The sequence below is a fragment of the Mesocricetus auratus genome, unplaced genomic scaffold, assembly GCF_017639785.1.
Source record: "Mesocricetus auratus isolate SY011 unplaced genomic scaffold, BCM_Maur_2.0 Super-Scaffold_100023, whole genome shotgun sequence".
In the NCBI taxonomy this organism is placed as follows: Eukaryota; Metazoa; Chordata; class Mammalia; order Rodentia; family Cricetidae; genus Mesocricetus; species Mesocricetus auratus.
This window is the reverse complement of record NW_024429204.1, coordinates 3,519,103-3,528,090: the sequence shown is the minus strand read 5'-3', so window position 1 is coordinate 3,528,090 and position 8,988 is coordinate 3,519,103. Positions and strand designations below refer to the sequence as shown.

General features: G+C 49.0%; 1 long non-coding RNA gene across 1 annotated transcript; it reads right to left on the bottom strand.

The window, feature by feature from the left end:
• Positions 1–326: 326 nt before the first annotated feature.
• Positions 327–8,489, bottom strand: LOC121133682. Its single transcript, XR_005870639.1, has 3 exons — positions 8,251–8,489; positions 6,630–6,687; positions 327–655 (listed from the first exon to the last, which is right to left on the bottom strand). It is a non-coding gene; the product is annotated as an uncharacterized LOC121133682 (long non-coding RNA).
• Between the last annotated feature and the right edge of the window lie 499 nt (positions 8,490–8,988).

The window sequence follows — 8,988 nt, the reverse complement described above, 5'->3', positions numbered from 1 at the left end:
GGTGCCCTCTTCTGGCCTGCAGGCATGCATGCAGGCAGAAAGAACACTGTATACATAAAAAATGAATAAATCTTTTTTTTTTTTCGTTTTTCGAGACAGGGTTTCTCTGTGGCTTTGGAGGCTGTCCTGGAACTCACTTTGTAGACCAGGCTGGCCTCGAACTCACAGAGATCCGCCTGCCTCTGCCTCCCGAGTGCTGGGATTAAAGGCGTGCGCCACCAACGCCCGGCAAAATGAATAAATCTTAAAACACACACACACACACACACACACACACACAAATATGATCCAGTCAAGAAAATGTCAAGATAAAATTCCTCAATACATTTTCCTTTTATTCTAAACGTCACCAGTGGGTCAATTTAAGCAGCTAATTTGGCTTTGATCGTTACAGCAAGGAAGAGCATGTTTGAGACAAGTGGGCAGTGAGCTTTGACTTAAAATACGAAGACTTAAAATGCTACACCCAGAGTTATTCCCTAATTTGCAACTGTCAAAGTTGCCTCGTTTTGCTAAATGGTGTAGTTCAGTAAGCATGTTTGCTCAGTGGAGAGAGGTTACCTTACCTTTGTAGGTCCACTGTTTGCTTTTGTAGCATGTCTGTACTTGCCATATTTTAACACTCACCGCCCCTGTTCTGAAATGTCATGACACTCTGAAAAAAAGAGAGAAAAAACTTAAATCATTCATTCCAGGCCCAAATCTGACTGGCTGGCTGATTTCATAGATCCTGCATACTAGGAATGGCTTCTCTGGTCTTAAGTAGTTGCCAGGGGAAGGTTTTGTTTTTATTTTTGTTTTTTTTATGCGAGTTGCAAAGTACACGGAACATAAATCTCCATGCCTGCAACTGGGGTTGCGTCAGAGCCCAGCAGCTCTAGATTTGCACGGCCTCTGCATTGCCCTTGGTGCTGCAGCAGCAGTATTGAAGAGCTGACGAACAGCGGGTGGCTTGCAAGCTACGGGGTCCTTTGCAGTGACAGACCGCTGGCCACTGATCTGGTCCAGTTCCTCAATGAACATTCAGAATGAACTGATTTGGCCGAGGTCCAGGTTTACAAAGCAGAGTTACAGCATGAAAGACGCCAACGCCTGTTTATAAGCATCCAAAGCTGGGCACGCAACGTGGAGCAATCGCGTTGGTGCTGACCAGGGAAAGCTTCCTTCGTGCTGGCTGGCTTTCCTAGCGCTGGGAGGTGTAATGCAAGCTGCTTCACGGGTCGGGGTGGGGATAAACACTCCTGCCCAGCTGAGAACACTGGGAGCTACCGTAATGACCACCATGGCAAGATACGCCTTACAGGTGCCATAGTAGCTCCTGCTATACGGGTAACTGGTAGGTTTCTGACGGGATCTGAAGCCAGCTTCGTAGGAGACAACCGACACTTGGTACTGTAAGTCTAGCTAAGAACTAGGAGTTAGACAGCTTGCAGGCTCCAGGGGTGACACTGCTGTTATTATTTTTCTAAACAGATGTAATATTGAATTGCCTCTCCCTGGGGCTCCCTGGCCATGCACAGTAAACATTTCAAGCCCAGGCACAGATTAGACAGAGACCAAACCACTCCAAGATCCAAATCACCGAAGATCTTGTCATGTGCCAAACACTACTCTTTTGGAAAGGTCCTTGTCTTACTTAGGGTTACTTTTGCTCCGATGAAACGCCGTAACTAAAAGAACTTGGGGAAAAAATGGTTCCTTTCACTCAAAGTGCATCATCAAAAAACAGTGAGGACAGGATCTCACACAGGGCAGGATCCTGGAGGCAGGAGCTGATGCAGAGGCCATGGAGGGGAGCTGCTTACTGGCTTGCTCCCCATGGCTTGCTCAGCCTGCTTTATTACAGAACCCAGGACCACCAGCCCAGGACTGGCTCCACTCATAACAGGCTGGGCCCTCCCCCATCAGTCACTAATTAAGGAAATGCCGTACAGGCTTGCCCGATCTTTTTTGTTGGTTTTGTTTTGCTTTGTTGTTGTTTGGAGTCTGTCCTGGAACTCGCTCTGTAGACCAGGATGGCCTCGAACTCACAGAGATCCGCCTGCCTCTGCCTCCTGAGTGCTGGGATTAAAGGTGTGCGCCACCAACGTCCAGCTCGTGCTTGCCTGACATTATGGAAGCACTTTCTTAATTGAGGTTCCCTCCCCTCCGATGACGTCACTTGTGTCAAACTGACAGAAAACTGTCCTTAAGGACTTACAGCATGACACTGATGTTAACACGGGGTTCTGGGTTAAGTGCTTTGCTGGGTCAGAGAGAGGTAGAAAATCTGAGTGTAGCTCAACAGTCATCCGCGGAGCTTGTGCGTCTGACTGCCCACATCGATCCAAAAGATGGATTATTTGAACTCCCGTGTAGCCTTCGACAGGGTATAGAACACAAGACTCTTTGTCTCTTTTTGTAATAATATGGGCACTTAAGAGCTGACTCAGTGGTTGAGAATGCTTGCTAATCTTGCAGAGGACTACAGTTTGGTTCCCAGAGCCCATACTGGGTGGCTCACAACTGTCTACGTCTCTGGCAGGGAATCTGACATCTTTTACCGCCTTACACACACACACACACACACACACACACACACACACACACACACACACACACAATCTTTAAAGCCATAAGAACTGATATTGGGATATTGCAGATAGCTGACATACCTATTACGGTTTTTTTTAATTATTCTTTGTGCGCATACATGACGCATGTGGCCCTGTGGGTCACAGTGCATGTATGAAGATTAGAAGACAACTCTGTGGCATGGGTTCCCTCCTGGGGATCCAACTAGGGTTGCCAGGCTTATACAGCAAGCGACTTTACCCACCAAACCGTCTGACCGTCCCAATAACAGTAATCTGCAGCTGTCAACACTTAGCGACTATTGTTATTACAACTGATACCTTCTGCTTAACTGTGGTTTGAGATGGTTAAGCAGTCACTAACGATCCCATCACCATGGTCTGCAGGCTTAGCTGTTATCATGGATCTGAGCACAAGTCCTCCAAGTAGAGCCCACTTCACTGATGAGCCACAAAACCATGAGCAGATAACTTCAACTCTAGCTTCACGGACAATGCTTCTCTATGTAGCCCTGGCTGTCCTAGAATTCTAGACCAGGCTGGCTTTGAACTCAGAGATCCCCCTGCCTCTGCCTCCTGAGTGCTGGGGTCAAAGATGTGCGCCATCACTGCCCAGCTCATCTGGCAGTTTCCTAATGGCCAGGTACATCTCCAAGATAGCCAGAAGTACAGAAGCTGTCTCTGGTGGTCCCTAACCTGCCCACTGTCCTCCAGGCTGGCTCCTGTCCATGGCCCTCTAGGCTGGTCCCTGAGCTGTCCACCAACATCCAGGCTGGCCTCTGACCTGCCCACGGCCCTCCAGGCTGGCCCCTGACCTGTCCACGACCCTCTAGGCTGGTCTCCAACCTACCCACAGCCCTCCAGGCTGGCGCCTGACCTGCCCATGGCCCTCAGGCTGGTCCCTGGTCTGCCCACTGCCCTCCATGACCCTCCAGGCTGGACCCTGACCTACCCACAGCCCTCCAGGCTGGTTCCTGGGTTTCCTTCAGACTCACTGGCCCTGGCTTCTTGCTCCCTCCCCCCTGTCTGCCATTTCCTGGGGAGTGTTTCCTGGCAGGGTTTCCAGTACTTGGATACAGGCTGCCACCTGGCCCCCGGGTCCTGTCTTCTTCATCAGGGATAAGGAAGAAACAGTGGCCTCAGAGGGGAGAAGGTGATTCAATATCTAGCCCAATCTCTCTTCTCATTTCCCGCCGGCTCTGTTTCCCACCATTAGCAGCTCTATTTGATTACCCGGCATTCCTCAGATTAGACGATCTGACTTGCACAGTAAGGAGGCATGACAAAACCTCTCCCCTGTTGCTTGACCCGCACCCCGCCATCCTTTCCTCTCGGCCTGATCCCTCCCAAAGAAACGCAAGGTAGCTAGCATGTTAGATCAAGGGATCGCCAGACCACATGCTACGGGTATCAGGCGTCTCTGCACTATGGAGACTGAGTCCAGGGCATGGATCCCAGCAGATATCTTAAAAGCTAAGGGTCTCTTTCCCAAGACGAACAAGATGAAAAGGTCTGGCTTTCCGTTCAAACTCCGATGCGTCCACCCCTGTCCACTAATTCCTGGATGCAGTGATGGCTTTATCCAACCTCCTCTCCATACAGACGAGTCAACGCAGAGCATGGAGACACGCTCGGGGGTCTCCCTCTTGGATGCTCGCCATGCCTAGACGGGACTCCAGGTGCGTCAGCCCTGCTTCCCATAACTATAATGAAATACTGCAGGCGGGCTACGTTTTATAAAGAAAGATGTTCTCACAGCTCTGGAGGCACGGCACTGGGGGATGAGCTCAGCTCGGCCCTGCTGAGAACTTCCTGGCAATGGTATGGGTGTATTTGCGAGGAAGAGTACATACCATCGAAGAGGAAGCTGCTGGTGTTTGGATCCACCTATAACAACGGGCTCTCATGAGAACTCACTCCAGGAGACCGGATTTCCCTCCAGTGACCCCCCCCCCCTTGGCCCTGTCTCATCATGGTTTAATCAACTCCATTTATTTACACCAGGGGCCAAGCTGTCAGCACAGAAGCCTTTGGGGGACAAGCCACATGCAAAGGTCTCCTTGTAGCCTGCTTTGCCTTCCACATGGGCGGAAGGACTAGATTCAGCCACACTCACTCAGGGTATGCCTCATCTGTTTGTTGTCGACCCTCAGACTTGCTGTTTGGTCTTCACTGGGCATGGTGCTCTCTTCAGGCCCAAGGTTCCCCACGGCTGGTGTCTAGGATGGATGCAAACCAGACTTCTTGCATGGGTCCACGGTAGAAGGTGGAGTGACTGAGTTCCCTCAGACTGGGGTCAGGCTCAGAACCAAAGTCTCAGTTAGAAAATTGATGTCTCTCTCTCTCTCTCTCTCTCTCTCTCTCTCTCTCTCTCTCTCATCTATCTCTATCTCTATCTCTATCTCTCTCTCTCTCATACACACACATATACATACATACACACACATCAACACACACATACACACACACAGACATACACAGACACACACACTCACAGACACATATACACACAGACACAAAACTAACAACAGAGGAAGGAAAGAAGGAGGGAGGAAGGAAGGAAAGAAGGGAAGGAAGGAGAGGAGGGTACCACACTTAAAGGACTAAAAGACAGCCTAAAGTTACAGCTAGGATGGATGGGGCATGATCGAGCTTTTTGGTGGAGACGCTATTTAAACAATCAGCTGTCGTGACTTCTTGTTAACACCAGCTCAGCGAGCGGCCTCTGGGATGCATTCCCTTTTATCTGGAATTTTCACATTCGCCTCTCCTTTCCAGGGACAACCTCAGGTGTTGTTTGTTGGTAAGCAAGCTAACACCTTGAGGCTGACACCAGCTGAAACAGTCTCAGGACTGCCTGTTATTCGGGCTCTAGAGGATCTGATGCTCTCCTTTGACCTCCTGGAGGCATGGTGCACTTACATGCAAAACACTCATGTGCATAAAAGAAAACAAAACTCTTAAAGTTTTGAAATTGGAAGTAAAATCTTAAATAAAAATCGCTCGACTAAGACAACTAATAAGTTTGTCAGGCTAACATAGGCAGGATACCTCGCACCAAGAGCAGACAGACATTTTGTTTGTTTGTTTGTTTTACGAGACAGGGTTTCTCTGTATTGTTTTGGAGGCTGTCGGTCCAGCCCAGCCTCGAACTCACAGACATCCGCCTGCCTCTGCCTCCCCAGTGCTGGGATTAAAGGCGTGCGCCACCACTGCCCGGCCAGATGGACATTTTTAAAGTACAGTTAGAGTTAAACTGAAAGGGTTCATGTGCTGTCGGAGAGATATGAGACTAAGCATTATCTTCAGTGGAGAACTGCACTACAAATCTTTTTATTTTTAAATGTTAGCTAGAAATCCTATGTATGCGTGAAACTTTAACACACCTGAGTCAGGCCCGAGAAAGAAATCACAACTGAAATCAGGAAATACTTTGAGTGGTACCTGGGCTGGAGAGACGACTCAGAGGTTAACAGCACCGGCTGCTCTTCCAGAGGACCTGAGTTCAATCCCCAGCAACCACGTGGTGGCTCATAACCACCTGTAATGAGCTCTGGCGCCCTCTTCTGGCCTGAAGGCGTGCATGCAGGCAGAACACTGTAAACAAATAAATCTTGAAAAAAGAAAGTGGTACTCACCAAAACTTCCGGATACAGTTAAAGCCATGATTAAAAAGCAGAAGAGGACCTTAGCTACACACATTGGGAATGAAGGAATTTGGATACTACTCTCCTAAGGGTTCGCCTCAGAAAGACAATAACACAATACATTAAAGCTGAAGAAAAGGCAGGTGGATCTCTGTGAGTTCAAGGTCAGCCTGATTGACAAAGCAAGTTCCAGGAACAGCCGGAGCTGTTACACAGAGGAAAATAAAAAGCCCTGTCTCAAAAAACAAAGCAGGAAAAAAAAATTCACCATTGCATTTAAATTTCAAGTCAAATTCCCAACAAGTAGTAAGAACTAGCTCTGACAAATGTCTTTATTCAACAGAGTATTTGCTGTGAAATTCATTTGCACATTGAACTTGACAGGAATTGAGAGGATCAAACTTTTTACCTTCCTGACAGCAGTAACGTCTTTGTTCTGGTGTTTCTTTGCCCGTTTATCATATTTCCTGCAGAGAGAAGACAGACACCTAATGCTCATAAAGGCATGTCATTCACCCAGACAATGCATGCTTATTGAGCTATCTCTGTGCTGGGCCCTGTACCAAAGAATGAGTTGTGCAATAGATTGATCCACTCTGCAGTTGTGATGCTTGAGATCCGGGGTCACTCCCGGCACACCTCACACTGGGCAATCCGTCCTTCAAGCCGGAATGGCCGGCTCCCACTGGAAGCCACACCCAACACCCCAGAGCCCCTTACTGTTGTGAGATTTCTCAACATGAGCTTGTAAGTCGCCCTGTGAAACGGAGACTCTCTTACTGAAAAAGCAAAACAACGTTTTCAAGTACTTCTCAAACTAAAACTTAACTATTCAGAGTCCTGTTTCAACACGGCTATCTTTTTTTTTTTTTTTTTTTTTTTTTTTTTTTTTGAGACAGGGTTTCTCTGTATTGTTTTGGAGGCTGTCCTGGAACTCACTCTGTAGACCAGGCTGGCCTCGAACTCACAGAGATCCACCTGCCTCTGCCTCCCGAGTGCTGGGATTAAAGGCGTGCGCCACCAACGCCCGGCCCCAACACGGCTATCTTTAACAGGCAACAAACGGGCAACACCAAGAACAAATCATGGGTCAGCAATATGGCTCTGGAGCCAAAGTGCCTGCCTCGCCTGTAGACCTTGGTTTGATTCCTCAGAGACGGTGGAAGGAGAACTCACTCCACAAGATGTCTTCAGACCTCAACTCTTGTGTGCTCTCTCTCCCTCCCTCCTTCCTTCCCTCTCTCCTTCTCTCCTCTTTCTCTCTCTCTTCTCTCCTCTCTCTCTGTCTCTCCTCTCTCTCCCCTCGGTCTCTCTCTCCTCTGTCTCTCTCCCTCTCTCTTCCTCCCTCCCTCCCCCCTCTCTCTCTCCTCTGTCTCTCTCCTCTCTCTCTCTCTCTCTCCTCTCTCTCCCTCTCTCTTCCTCCCTCCCTCCCTCCCTCTCTCTCTCTCCTCTGTCTCTCTCCTCTCTGTCCTCTCTCTCTCTCTCTCTCTGTCTCTCCTCTCTCTCCCCTCTGTCTCTCTCTCCTCTGTCTCTCTCCCTCTCTCTTCCTCCCTCCCTCTCTCTCTCTCTCTCTCTCTCCTCTGTCTCTCTCCTCTCTCTCTCCCTCCCTCTCTCTCTCTCTCCTCTCTCTGTCTCCTCTCTCTCCCTCTCCCCCCCCCCACACACCTCCAAACAAATACATGAATGAAACTTAACAGAAACCCTTGCCCTGCAGGATAGGAGGGAGATTCGAGCCAGACAACAGAAAGCATGAAGGCCAGGGAGACGGCTCAGCAATTAAGAGTTCCTACTGCTCTCGACCCCAAATTTCTCCCCCCAGAACCCATGTTTGGCAACTTATAACCGACTGCAACTCCATTGCTAAGGAATAGGAGGCCTCTGGCCTGGGCAGGCAGCTCACTCATGTGCACATGCCCACATGTAAACACACACACACACACACACACACACACACACACACACACACACACACACACGAGAGAGAGGAGAGAGAGAGAGAACTGAGGATGAAACCAATCATATAACCATACCAGGAAGAGTACAAAGAGGTGTGTGGGGGTGTGTGTCTGTGGTCCTGTGGTCCGGCACAAGGTCCAAGGCCGTGGGAAGTCACTTCCCGGTGTAATGACCAGCACGATGACAGCTCCAATCCAGGCCTGGGATGACGGAGGAGTCACTGCGCCCTTGAGCAGCAGACAGGAGCACCATTTCTGCACCCAGTTCTCTTCCGATTCTAACCCAGAGAGTTGAAGTGTCTCTCCGTCCAGAACCTGATAGTCAGGTTTGAGCGAGACTAGATCAACAGATGTTGGTGACAGAGGACAGACACACGGAACCTGAGGCTGTCACAGTACAGATGACCTGACCTGGCCTGGGGTATGCAGATTTTAGTAAAGAAGGGATGAAGGGATTTTTTTAAAGGATGTATTTATTTATTATGTGTACAACATTCTGCCTGCATGTGTGCCTGCAGGCCAGAAGAGGGCACCAAATCTCATTATAGACTGTTGGGAGCCACCATGTGGTTGCTGGGAATTGAACTCTGGAAGAGCAGCCAGTGCTCTTAACCTCTGAGCCAGCTCTCCAGGCCCAGATGAAGTGATTTTTTTGTTTGTTTGTTTGCTTTTTCTCTCGTGATTACACACCACAAAACTTAGCAATTTAAGACAAATGCAATGTGTACTGGTTTGTCATAAATCTGAGGGTTGAGTAGGCTCAGCTGGGAGGTTCCCTTACTGCAGCTAGAAACACATGACTGAGACACCAGG